We start from the raw sequence: 12354 nt of genomic DNA, 5'->3' as shown, positions 1-12354 counted from the left end.
CTAGAACCCTTGGCTGGGATGAACCCTTGGCTCCTGAGATATCCCTCCTGAATTTTTATCCACCACACGTGGATGTGGAACCAGCCCATCTATGCCTTGCCCCTCCTAACCATATGGATGGACGTGGTTTCTTTAATTCTGTATTTGTCAGATTTCCATTCAACTGGATTTCTGATGGTTCTGAGTGATGGCTGTTCTGTATTTTACTTGTAATTTTGATGTGTTTGTGGGAGGAGGTGAGCTGTGTGTGCCACTGTCTTTACCAGAAGTCCTCCTCTAATTTTCAAGTAAAGGTAAAAGCTCCAGGAAGACATGCCTGTTTGTACAGAGCCCTGGTCCTCCAAAGACAAGCCATGTGAATTAAACAAACAAACAAACAAACAAACAAACCCCAAAGAAGTAAGCTTTGATACTACCATACTCAAATAAAAAGTTAGATGAAAATGTAGTTGCACAATCCCATAGTGTTAAATGATTTCTACCAGGAACAAGTGTCTGTAAGTAACCTGCTGCGATGAGACCCTGTTTCATTTATAATCTTCTGTAAAAAAGGAGGACGGCTATATGAAGTTATGTAACAGGGTGACTTCGCTGGCTGGGGAGCAGGCAAGGGACCCCAGAAGCAGCACCAGAGCCAGCACCTCCCCCGCAGACTGGAGTGGGTTGCAGGAAGTGCCGCAGGCTGCCTGGATTGAAATCACAACTGAAACAGCATCACAGCCTCCCCATAGCCCCGGACTACTGTAAACAAAGGCAGTGTGGCTGCACAAACCTGCGTGCATTGCCCCTGCAGCTGAGCAGCTCAAGACACAGCCTGCAAAGAGCCTGTGCTAGCTGGAGGGACAGAACGCCCTGCCTCAGGACGAGATGCTTGTGCGCCTGTGCATCTCAGGTTGGGAAACTTCTGCCCCCTTCTGCAAAATGGCAGCCAGACGAGGGGCAAAGACACTGTGACAGACGTGGCTGACATTGGCCTACATTGGTTAAAAAGCCAGACGCTCAACTGTGCATGGGTTTCTGGGCTAAGGCTTTAAAATGGCTTCAGAAGCACTCGCTCTCTTCCTTGCCCCTTGCCCCAGGTCAGGGTGGGGCATGGAGTGTCACATCATCCTGCAGGAAGGGGGGGCCACTTACAGTTCTTGCTTTGCCATGCTCACACGGTTTGGAGCAGGCCCACCCACAGGACACGTGTCCTGCCGCAGGTGGGCTGTAGAGGACGCTATGACCTTGCGCCGCCCAGTAAAGGTCCTGGACTGTTTCCACTCTCTTGCCTCGAGAACAGCACACAGACGTGTGGGCTGGGGAAGTTCTCCCACCCCAGAGGCAGAACAGTTTTGGGCACCCGGGCTCCGTGGAAGGATGCCCTGCATAACTGGCTGGAGTGACCTAGCAATGCAACCCAGACCCAGGGACAGAGAGGAAGCTACACAAGATGATGTCAATACTGGAACCCACAAGTTCGTAGCCCAAAGAGAGAGAGAGAGCCTATTGCTGGAGACCTGTTTGTGTAGCCTCCTTGGGCTCCAAAAGGACAGATAAGGAATGATGGGGAACTTCCGGGAATGGGTTTGGATTTCTGTCTTTCTGGGAATAAGGGAATTTCTATATTTTGCAGAAGAGGTTGGCTTGGAGCAGGGATGCTCCCACCCAGCCCACCACTCACACCCCTATTGGGTACCCTGTTAATAAAGACCTTTTTCCTTCTCCGTAAATCCTTGTGTTACACTTGCACACAGTGGAAGACAGCCAGACCCCAAGCTGCTTGGTTACAGTTATTAATACATAGAAGCAATGACTTCAACATGAAAAGAATATAGGACAACATCAGCATCGGAGCTGCTGAAATGGAGTGCTCCGTAACAACAGCAAGAGGACAACAAAGGAGCTAATTCGTTGACAGCAATTTCTCTTATACTTCAGTTCTGATGAGAACGTGCAAATTTAGATTCCCAAACGCTCCAATTGTTGTTGACTTTCCGATTCTTTTAGTCCTACTACCAAGTGGGAGCCCTTTCTCCTCTGCATGCCTTCTGCCCCCAGATTTAGCATAATATAGCAGTGGATGTATTTACGTTTTCTCCCCGCACCTACTCTCTCAAAAGGCCAAACCCAAATCTGAAATCAGTTTCAGTCCGCTTCCAGAAAGATGCATCTCTCACTCTTTAATGCAAGCACTTGATATCCTCTTTTAAGAATGTAAGCCAAAATTGTACCCTGAAGCTGACAATAGGTTTATACCCTGGTGTGTTACCATGACAACCCTCAGATTCGCTTCTGGAAAACAGTAACAAGAGTTTCATCCTCTTTCCATCAGTGTTACACAATCCCATCCTGCCCTTTGGGTCCTATCAGGAGAAAGATCAGTCTAATTCTTCTGCTTCGATTTGCCTCTCTGAAGAGAGAAGACTGGAGAAAGAGGCCACCCAGTCCTTGAAATGATTGCAATCAAAGAAAGAACCCTTGCCAAAATGCTGGAGTCAGTGTTTTGCTTTGGAGCATAGTTTTGACTTTGCTTTCCAGCTTTTCTTGTCTTTTCTTTTATAACATGATAGGTGTGGTTACAAATCCCGAGACCTGTTTTACAATATGGGGTACCCCACCTTTACAGCTTTACAAATGCAGTCAATGACTCACTTTGGAAGGCTGCTGTTTCACCTGGAGAAGGGTTTGGAATCTCACTAGGAACAGTAGCAGCCCAGCGCTTTGCTTTTACTTGTACACAAACCAGGATACTTAATCAAAAGCAAAACAATGCCCCTCTACCTTCCCCCCACCTACTGCCAATCTTCAGATAGCACATCCAGAGATGCCTGGTAACTAAGCTCTCAAGGCATTCGGCCCCAAAATGAGTAGGCTAGATATAGTTCACCTCTGGGGCCGGACTCACCCTTAATTTATTATCATTTTTAAAAAAGAATGAAATGCCAATGTTGGCTCTTTTGGAAGGCTTTTGGAATCAAGGACTAAATATGGTAAAGTCTGGACAGCCTGCAGGTATTTCTTATTAGAGCTCCATAGAAGTGCTTGAAATGCGGGGATTTGAACAGCACAAAATGCGTCTTTGTCCACTGAGGTACTGCAGTTGTCATCAGGGACGTGCTGACAAGTGGCCTGGTCATTTCCACCCACTGCTGTCCTGCAGGCCCTGCGAGGGCTGTGTCTATGGTTCCTTTCTCACACACCCGCCCTGCAGTCCTGGAAACCAGTCGTTTGCTTCACAGTGAACGGTGGGCCGTTCTTTACTTATTGTAGGGAAACGCTTCTCCTACCTGAGGTACACTTACGAGAGATTCTATTACACATAGCTTTATTTCCTGTATACTATTTTCTCAACTATGAACATTTCAGTGTTGGCCATTGAGAACTAAAAAGTACTCCTGTTTGTGGGAATTAGAAGAGGGAAATGGGGTTTGGGAATAGAAACCCAAGTTGAAGAGGATGGCACATTAGCAAAAACAAAGGAAGTTTAAGAAGTAGAGGAAATTCCTGGCCTCTGCTGTGCATTTCGATGGCGTCCTCAGTAAGGAAGCACTTCAGATTTGAGTGAAATAATCTAAGGGCCTGCGCTTTCATGTGAGGTTATCAAGGAAAAAAACAAAAGATTAGATCACCATAGATTTAGAGAGAATTGAGAAATACCTACTTGGCTATGTGGAGTAGGTTCAGTAAAGATAACCCAGAACTTAATTTTTTAATTATTAAACTTATTATATGGTACATCTTATTGCCATGTTGGAACCTGTGGACCCTGCTGGGAACAGGAAGTTCCTGTGGAAGGCCATGGTCCAAGGTCATCTTTGCTGGCTATCAGTGGGGTCTCTGGAACCAGAGGGAGCACACAGCTCTTCTTAAAATCAAAGGTGTTTATGTTCTAGATGAAACTGAATCCTGTCCAGGCAAGAGACGTACTTATGTGTACAAAGCAAAGAGCAACACAGTGGCTCCTGGTGGCCAACCAAACAAAACCAGAGTGACCTGGGGAAAGGTGACTCGCACTCAAGGAAACAGTGGCTGGCTCGTGCCAAATTCCGAAGCAGCCCTCCTGCTCAGGCCACTGGTCACAGAACCCATGTGATGCTGTGCCCCTCAAGGATTTAAAGTCATTGAAAAGTACATAAGTAAAAGGCGATTTGTTCTCTTGTTGAAAAAAATATTACATGATAAAACAGCTCGGGGATTGGGATGAGGGGCCAGAGAGGCCAAAATAAACCACCATCACCCATGTCAACAGAAGAAAAAGAAAACTCCTCAAGATTCACATTATCTGGAACAAGACGATCTCATGGAATCTATACAAGTGAGACCCTGAATAGTTTTGCACATACAGTGAGACACAGTAAAAAAAAACTTAACCCCACAAACATCGATTTTCACTGACATCACAGGTATCAGGGTTACTTACTGTGCTCACGTCACTGCTTTGTTTCAGGGAGGGGCAAAATAATCGTCAGGGCACCTGCAAGGCTACTCCTGAGCTCCATTTCTGGACACGAGTTCTTAAGGCTTTAACTCTCTAAATCACTACTTTCTAAGACAGAATAAACTTGGGGTGGGCCTCCTACACTGGGGCGCTGAGAGTATTTCAAGTAAGAAGAGGCTTTGCATCCACAGAGCTAATTCACACTTCAGGCCTTCCGATAGCCTGAAGCCTGAGCTTCTGTCTCAGGGAGTGGACAGCCCAGTACGCTTCACAGTTGGCATTGACTGAAAATGCCTACAGATCTGTCTGGGCCTGTAAGTAATTTTCTTTTATCTTAAAAATTGTACCCTCGGCACAACTAATCTGAAGGTGCGACATACCAAAAAAAAAAAAAAAATTAAGAGCACAAAGCAATTCCAGCAGGGAATGTGTAACGTAAGGCAGGATTTGAAAAATTGCTACACATCTTCTTCATTCAATATTAGTTCCCCAGGAACAAATACTATTTAATGACCTTAGCCTTTGTGTTTGTATTATCTCTGATTCTTCCACTTTTAAGGTCAGCGTTATGAGAGCTCCACACGCATTTTAAATGCCTTAATGTGCATACTTTACATTATATGAAAATTTACCTGCACTTTTTTCATTATCTATTGTCTTTCTTAGCTTCTCTTTATCATTCCCTTAATAGTTCATTTCATCATTTCATAAGTTTTTCTAATCGACTGGTTTTGAACAGGAAAATTTTTTAGTGTTCAGTTTGTCCCTTTATTTTTCTATTATGTTCCTTCACCACATCAAGTATTTTGGGATCAATGAACAATCTAAAGACATGAATTCATGCCAGCAGCATATCTTTTTCATTATAATTTTATGTATCTTGCTAATTTAAAAAGTTATAGTGCAAATTTCTAATGACCTGAAAATCTTTGCTGACCGTATGGCTGATTTTCTGACTAAATTACACGCAAACCTCAGACTGTTCATCGGGCTGTGAACGGAAGGACCGCAGTGTGTCCCCCGCGCAAACTGCCGTGTTGTGAACGACCAGCACACGTATGCACCCCTGTCTGTGATACAGTTACTTTTTCCACACTAGGAATTTAAAAGACTTGTTGTTGTTTCCTTTTCCGTGACTTGGAAAGTTTATCAGGTAAACTTATTCAGAACAAGCCACCCCAGAATGCCACTTTGGCGTGTTGATTATTTTGAGCTGAAAGTACTTGAAAAAAGCAGATGCGTGGAGGGCTGTCAGATTTCCCCTTTTCCTCCTAAAAGCAGGTCGTAAAATTTCCCATGAGGAAAGCGCCCTCCCTGTCCCTGGAAGAGAACATTCTTTCTTATCACCAGAGACTGGGAGTTGACCTGGAATGGACTGCTACAAACTCACTAAAATGGCCCTTATCTCCCGTGGGTTTTCCCCTCCTACAGGTACTGGTCACTGTCCCACGACTTACTGTCCCTAGCCCAGGACCCCTATCTTGTCACATCCCCACAGTTTATCATTCTTTGTGTAAATGGGGATATACACTTTTGGGCCTGATAGGCCTACAGACCTTCATTTTCCATCTAAAGACTCCAACATACATGAAAAAAAACCTAAGTAAATTTGTGTATTTTTCTCCTGTTAATCTGTTATATGTCAGTTTAATTCTTAGGCCAAGGTAAGAGTAGTGTGCTCCCCCACACTGCAAAGTTTTCTCTCTCTCTCTCACACACACTTGCAAACACACACATAAGTTCTGCCTGATAATTGTGTCATATATACAACTTTCTACATCATCTTATAATCTAGACTCTCAGAATTTAAGGGAATCTCCAGAGGATCAAATCAAACTTGTGGTATATGTTGTATTTGGGTCCCACAATTATAATTACGTCGACCACACTACTGATTCATCAGACCTTGAATGAACACTTAACGTTGCTTGGAGAGATGGCAAAGAACCCATTACCTGAGTTTTGTTTCTTCTTATAATGACTTCCTTTTAAAAACATAAATCTAACGATTTAACATTTCAGATGAATGTGTTCCTGTTTATACAACAAACATCAATAATTTAATTCTCTATGCGGCGAACACTTACATTTTTCACTATAATTATTAGTTCCTAGATCTGTAACTCTGCTAAGAACATGAGAAAGAGGTTGGAAGAGTTAAAAGAACAAGGTAATGAATCTTAAGATCAAAGGCAGCAAAACTTTTCCTTGAATAGTCAGTATCTATTACAAAGACATTCAAGTTTATATCTTCCACAAACTATACCACTAATGCCCCAGAAGCACTCTGCCATCTTCAAATCCTGGGCAAGTGCCACCCTCTGCGACATAATGTGCAAAAGTTTAAATAGGAAGGAAACAGGCACATCAGAGAGGCACTGAATATCCTTCCCACAGCCGCGGTAGTCATTTTTTAACCCCAGAGTGAGTTGAACATAAGAAGACTTACCCTGGCAACCGCTTCTCAAGGTGCCTTAGGTCCAAAGGAAAAGGATGGAATTCCGCTCTCCTGTAAATTTCCTACTGGCGGCCTGCAAGTCAGGGTGAGAGATGAAAACGGTCTCAGCCTCGGACCCAAGAGCTGTATTCCAGTGATGGCCTTTCAGAGCACTTTGCTGCTCCTCATTAGCATCACAAGGGCTCCCCATCAAACCCTAATCCACTGCATAGTTCTAGCTTTTGTGATTTTTATAGCCTGTTAATTCTCTCTGTTTTCGTTAGCACAGATCTTTGCACCTGAACCTCCAAATTCCGCTTCATCAAATTGCTCAGGACTCTCATTTCTTACTTGAAATATAACCATCCTCAAGATTTACACCTTTGAAGTGTTAGGACTTTGCCATGTAGTTGTCACTGTAAAGTGAAAAAAAAATCTCAGAGAAAACGGTGCTGGCTCTGGGGGCTCTCACCCTTCAGATGTGGCCCCCACATACTTAGGGATGGCCTTTTCCTTCTTCAAGTCTACATACCTCCTTGTGTAAGAACTACGGAGCTGTGCAGGTGCCAGGGACTGGAAAGTGGAATTCCAACGTTTTACTTCAGTGTAGATACTTTTAGCTCTCAAGGAAAATGTGAGAGGGGGCCTCACCGTTCAGTCCCAGGTAAGATGACTGCAGAGGAAGTTTAGAACCCTTATAGAATAGGCATCATCGCTACCTCCATCCTCAACAAGGATATTATTGAACTGGTAATTTTACAGCATGCTTACTATAAGGGCTGTTCCATCTCTCTTTGAAAAGGAGAAAACTAGAGTTTACAGGGGATAAATTGGTCTAATTCACTAGAGATATTGAGTCGTATTACTATACTATATAGTTGGAATACAGACTGTTTGCCTCCCTAGTTTCTACTCTTAAGCACTCACAGTCTAAAACTGGACCTTCTGGGTAATTGATTTTTAGAGATAAAAGCAATCTTAGATGTTGAGTGTCACCTTGAACTTGATGGATTATCATGGCCACATTATATATTTTATTATAAAGGTTTGTAAGAAATTATTGATCTATTATCTAACTCCCTGATCTGATATTGATAATGAATCAAGAGTATCAGATAACTTATCAATTACTTACTTGTGGAAAATATAGAAAAACCTAAATCAAGAAATAAGGAAAACATGTACTGGTAATTATTTTTACTGTACAATTATTTTACAAAGTGTTTATTGTTTTGTAGAACAAAGAGAAAACATTAGTTTTTTGACAGCTACCCACTTTTACTTCAGTTTTGTAAGGTTATGAAAGCATTTGTTAGGAAGGCTTAATCACTTTATTTTGCCAGAAAATATTCTGCATCTAAAACTTTTTTTTTTTTTGCCTTAGAATGTATTCTGCTAAAAATTGACTCTGTAATTATGTTTCATTATCTCAGATCTCCCACTAATATCTTTCAGGCATCTGCTCATCAAGTTGCACAGATTTCCAAATGGGATTAGCTGTCTTAACAACTTTGCTATTAGCTACAGTTACCAATAGCATCCTTTGAGGATGTTTTGCTTATGTTCTGCTTTAGCAAATGTTTTATTATTTTAGTATCATTTGGTGGGTAACAATCTGGAATTTATATCTGAAACATGAATTTCATATTTTTTAAAAAGTGATACAGAAACTATTTATGATAACAATACCCCTGAAGTAATTTATTTTTGCTGTATTTATCCTAATTACTAAAATATTTTAAAGAAAGCAGTCATTTAAGTCCTTCTAAAACATTTACATTTATGCACATGTAATTTCAATTGTATACATACATATTTAATAGTATATGCATTTATGTTAAAGAAGATTTTTTGGAATCTGGGAAAGAAAGCCAACAAATTGCTTTTTTATGACTTAGAAACTCCAAGATAAGGTTTCTTTTTTGTTAAGAAAATATATTCTCATTTCTAATAAACAATTCAAACAGAATAATTGCTGAGATTTTTAAAAATTTTAAGTAGTGTCCTCTTTCAATATGTAGTACTATTGTTTTAAATTTTGAGAACATTACCCTCGAAAATGCTTTTGTTATTTATTTTGATGTCATAACTATGTCTATAGTATTCTATTAATCTCTATCTACATTTAAAAAATAACACAACTTAATTTTTTAAATAATAAGTAGAATTAGATTTGCTTCAAAATATTTTTTCTGGTTTGGGGAAGCAACAAGTACTCACATTATTGAATATTACAAGTAGTTTTTTTCTCATTTTGAAAAGATGGTCTTTTTAGTCTACTCTAATTGTTCTTTCTTCCTTCCCTAATCCCTCCCTCTCACTTTGTCCTTCTATTTTTTTCTTGCCTATTTTCTCTCCTACTTTGTTCCTTTCTCTCACTTTTTATTTTATTTTATTTATTTATTTGTAGACAGAGGGGAAAGGTGGAAGAAAGAGAGGAAGAGAAACATCAATGTGTGGTTGCCTCTCACACAGCCCTCACTGGGGACCTGGCCTGCAACCTAGGCATGTGCCCTGACTGGGAATTGAACCAGTGATGCTTTGGTTTGCAGCCCGCGCTCAACCCACTGAGCTACACCAGCCAGGACTTTCATTCTTTTTTTGAGGGAAGGTGACTTAAAAGGAGGAAGTCACTGACTCTTGAATCTGTTAAGGGCTGTTTATAGATTTTAGAGGCAACATGTAGCTTTATTTATATTTGAAAGATAGAATATTGCACACACTCTTGACTTCAATACCAGGCTCATGGCTAGGTAAGAGTAAATTATCGAAAACACCAACTCTGTTAGGGAGGCCACAGATCAACATATAGGACCTTAGGAGAATTACTCTGTGATAATCTGCACTTTGAACTCTACACAGAGTGAGATGGAGTAAAAATGTTCTTCATTGTGCAAAAAGGTGAAGTTCATTGTCTTACTTTTTTAATAGCCTCCTTTTGTTAGAGATCAAAACAGGAAGTGTCATTGTTTATAGGCAGAAACATTAAAGTTCTGTTCTTAAAAACACCTTGAACCTTCTTTCCCATGAGGACATTTCGAGGACAGGAACTTTGGGTAAGACCATATGGCTTCCTGAATTCTCTTCAAAGTGGTAAAGTTTGTTTTGTTTTGTTTTTTTAATGCAGTTAAAGGAGAGATATTTACCATTTCAGAAGCGAATAACATTAAAAAAAAAAAAAAAGAAAAGAACAACATTAACTTCCTTTTAGGTTTTTATCAGCATCTATGATCATTAGTCGCATGTGGCTAAAAAATGACCAATACTGATGAAATAGCATTTTAGTTTTAGAGGAAAGCCTCAACACACTTTCCCAGAATAATTTTTTTAAAAATGTCAGCTTTCCTCCATAGAAGTTCTGTCCACGGCTACATGTGGATCCATATACTTTTATAATAAAGAACATTCTTTTAACCATTGATTTTAGAGAGAGGGGAAGGGAGAAAGAGAAAGAGAGAGAGAGAAGAATAATGATTTGTTATTCCACTTATTTACTCATCCATTAATTGATTCTTGTATGTGCCCTGACTAAAATCAAACCTAAAACCTTGGTGTGTGAGCATGACGCTCCAAGCCACTGAGCTACCTGGCCAGGGTAAAGACCACCTTTTGACCCAAATGTACTGATGGTGAAAGGCGTAAGTGTTATGGTCTCTGAAACTGGTGTAATAGAATTCCATTTCCTAGGTTCTTTGTGCACAAATACAGTAAGTCATCCTTACATCACTTGTTGACTTGATAGTCTAAACAAAAAGAAAAATGTCGGAAGCCAGGGAAGGAAAATCCAGAAAAGAAATCATACTACCGTAACAGATATCTCAGTCTCTAGAGTTTCCTTTCCAACATTTCAGATTTTCTTCCAGCCCATGTCTGATGGCAAACAAATCTGCTAGAACAAAATAAGAATAGGTATACGTTTTCTACAGGTAGAATATTCAAGCTAGTTTTTCTCTTTTCCTAATGAAATAAAGTTATATCAAATAAGAATACACTACACCCTGGCTGGTGTGGCTCAGTGGTTGAGTGCCAGACTGCAAACCAAAGGGTTACAGGTTTGATTCCCAGTCTAGGGCACATGCCTGGGTTGTGGGCCAGGTCCCCAGTAGGGGATGTGTGAGAGGCAACCACACATTGATGTTTCTCTCCCTCTCTTTCTCTCTCCCTTTCCCTCTCTAAAAAATTAAATAAATAAAAATGTTTTAAAATTGACAAAAAATGAATATACTAATATATTGAGGGAATATTTGCAGCTCAACTTCCTTATTAAAAGTTTATCTTTACTGGTAAGCTGCTATATACTAAAAATACAGCTTAACACAGTAACAAAATAAAAGACAAATCCCCGGATAATAGATCAGAAACCTAAGACAAAACTATCTAGGCCTGGATGGGTGGCTTAGTTGGTTAAAGGATTGTCCAGATATGCCAAGGTTTCAGGTTCGGTCCCTGGTGAGAACACATGTAGGGGTAGACCGATGAATGGGTGAATGGGTGGAGCAACAGATCGATGTTTCTTTCTTCCTTTCTCTATCTCTCTCCCTTACTCTCTCTCTCTCTAAAATCAATAATAATGTTTTTTTAAAAAGATAAAACTTTCTACACACCCAAATCCAGTCAAAGACTTGCCCAAGGACACCATTTTATGTATCTTTCATTGTGATCTCAAATACATTTGAATATGGAGTTTCTAACGTGTTGATTTCTACATACAATTGGAAAAGAAGTTTTCTGACTTTTCTATTATAGGGTAGGATACGACTGGCCTTAATGGAAAATGAGAAGCATTTTGCAAAACTATTGAACTAGTCTAAGAATATATGGTGCTGGACCAAATCTCCTAATTTATTAATCACTAGAACTTTTTAAAGATTTTTTTCTACCATCAAAGGTAGAAGATGTAAAGTTATAGGATCAGAATGACTCCCACAAGAGGTCTCTTTCTCCTACACATGTCACTGCAACAGAATTTGCTTGAAATTTCATTTGTCATCTGCAGAAACCAAGAGAAACATCAAGAGTTCACAGAGCAGAGAAGGGGATGGGAGTGATGCCAGAGTCTCAGTGTTTCAGAGTCTGATGTGATTACAGAGTCATTGAGTTTAGCTTCTCCCCCCCTTTTCTCTCCTCAAATTCATGGTGCTTCTGTTCACATTTTGTTTTACAAGGTGAGTTGGAAATGTAATGGGTTTCATTTTTTTTAATATAACTTTTTAAAAATATTTTATTTATTTATTTTTAGAGAGAAGATAGGAAGGAGGAAGAGAGGGAGAGAAACATCAATGTGTGGTTGCCTCTAATGTGTCCCCCACTGAGGACCTAGCCCACAACCTAGGCATGTGCCCTGACTGGGAGTAGAACCGGCGACCTTTTGATCCGCAGGCTGGCACTCAGTCCACTGAGCCACACCAGCCAGGGCATAATGTGTTTCATTTATGCACTTGTTATTTTGAAAATTGTGGGGAAATTAAAAGGAAGTAAGCACTTGACTGTAGGATAG

At 40.4% G+C, this 12354-nt stretch overlaps 1 protein-coding gene across 2 annotated transcripts in view; it reads right to left on the bottom strand.

The window, feature by feature from the left end:
* Positions 1–12354, bottom strand: part of SLC39A10 (solute carrier family 39 member 10) — a 120281-nt gene that overhangs the window by 105843 nt on the left and 2084 nt on the right. The window contains exons 2-3 of one of the 2 annotated variants that reach the window (XM_053918892.2): positions 10663–10743; positions 6870–6951 (exon numbers count right to left, since the gene is read on the bottom strand). The gene's annotated coding sequence lies outside the window, so the exon portion shown is untranslated. The remainder of the gene's footprint in view (positions 1–6869; positions 6952–10662; positions 10744–12354) is intronic. The other variant, XM_053918891.2, reaches the window with a different exon arrangement.

This window comes from Desmodus rotundus, chromosome 2, assembly GCF_022682495.2.
Source record: "Desmodus rotundus isolate HL8 chromosome 2, HLdesRot8A.1, whole genome shotgun sequence".
Taxonomy (NCBI): Eukaryota; Metazoa; Chordata; class Mammalia; order Chiroptera; family Phyllostomidae; genus Desmodus; species Desmodus rotundus.
Note: the sequence above shows the minus strand (reverse complement) of the source record. Positions and strands in the feature narration are given on the sequence as shown.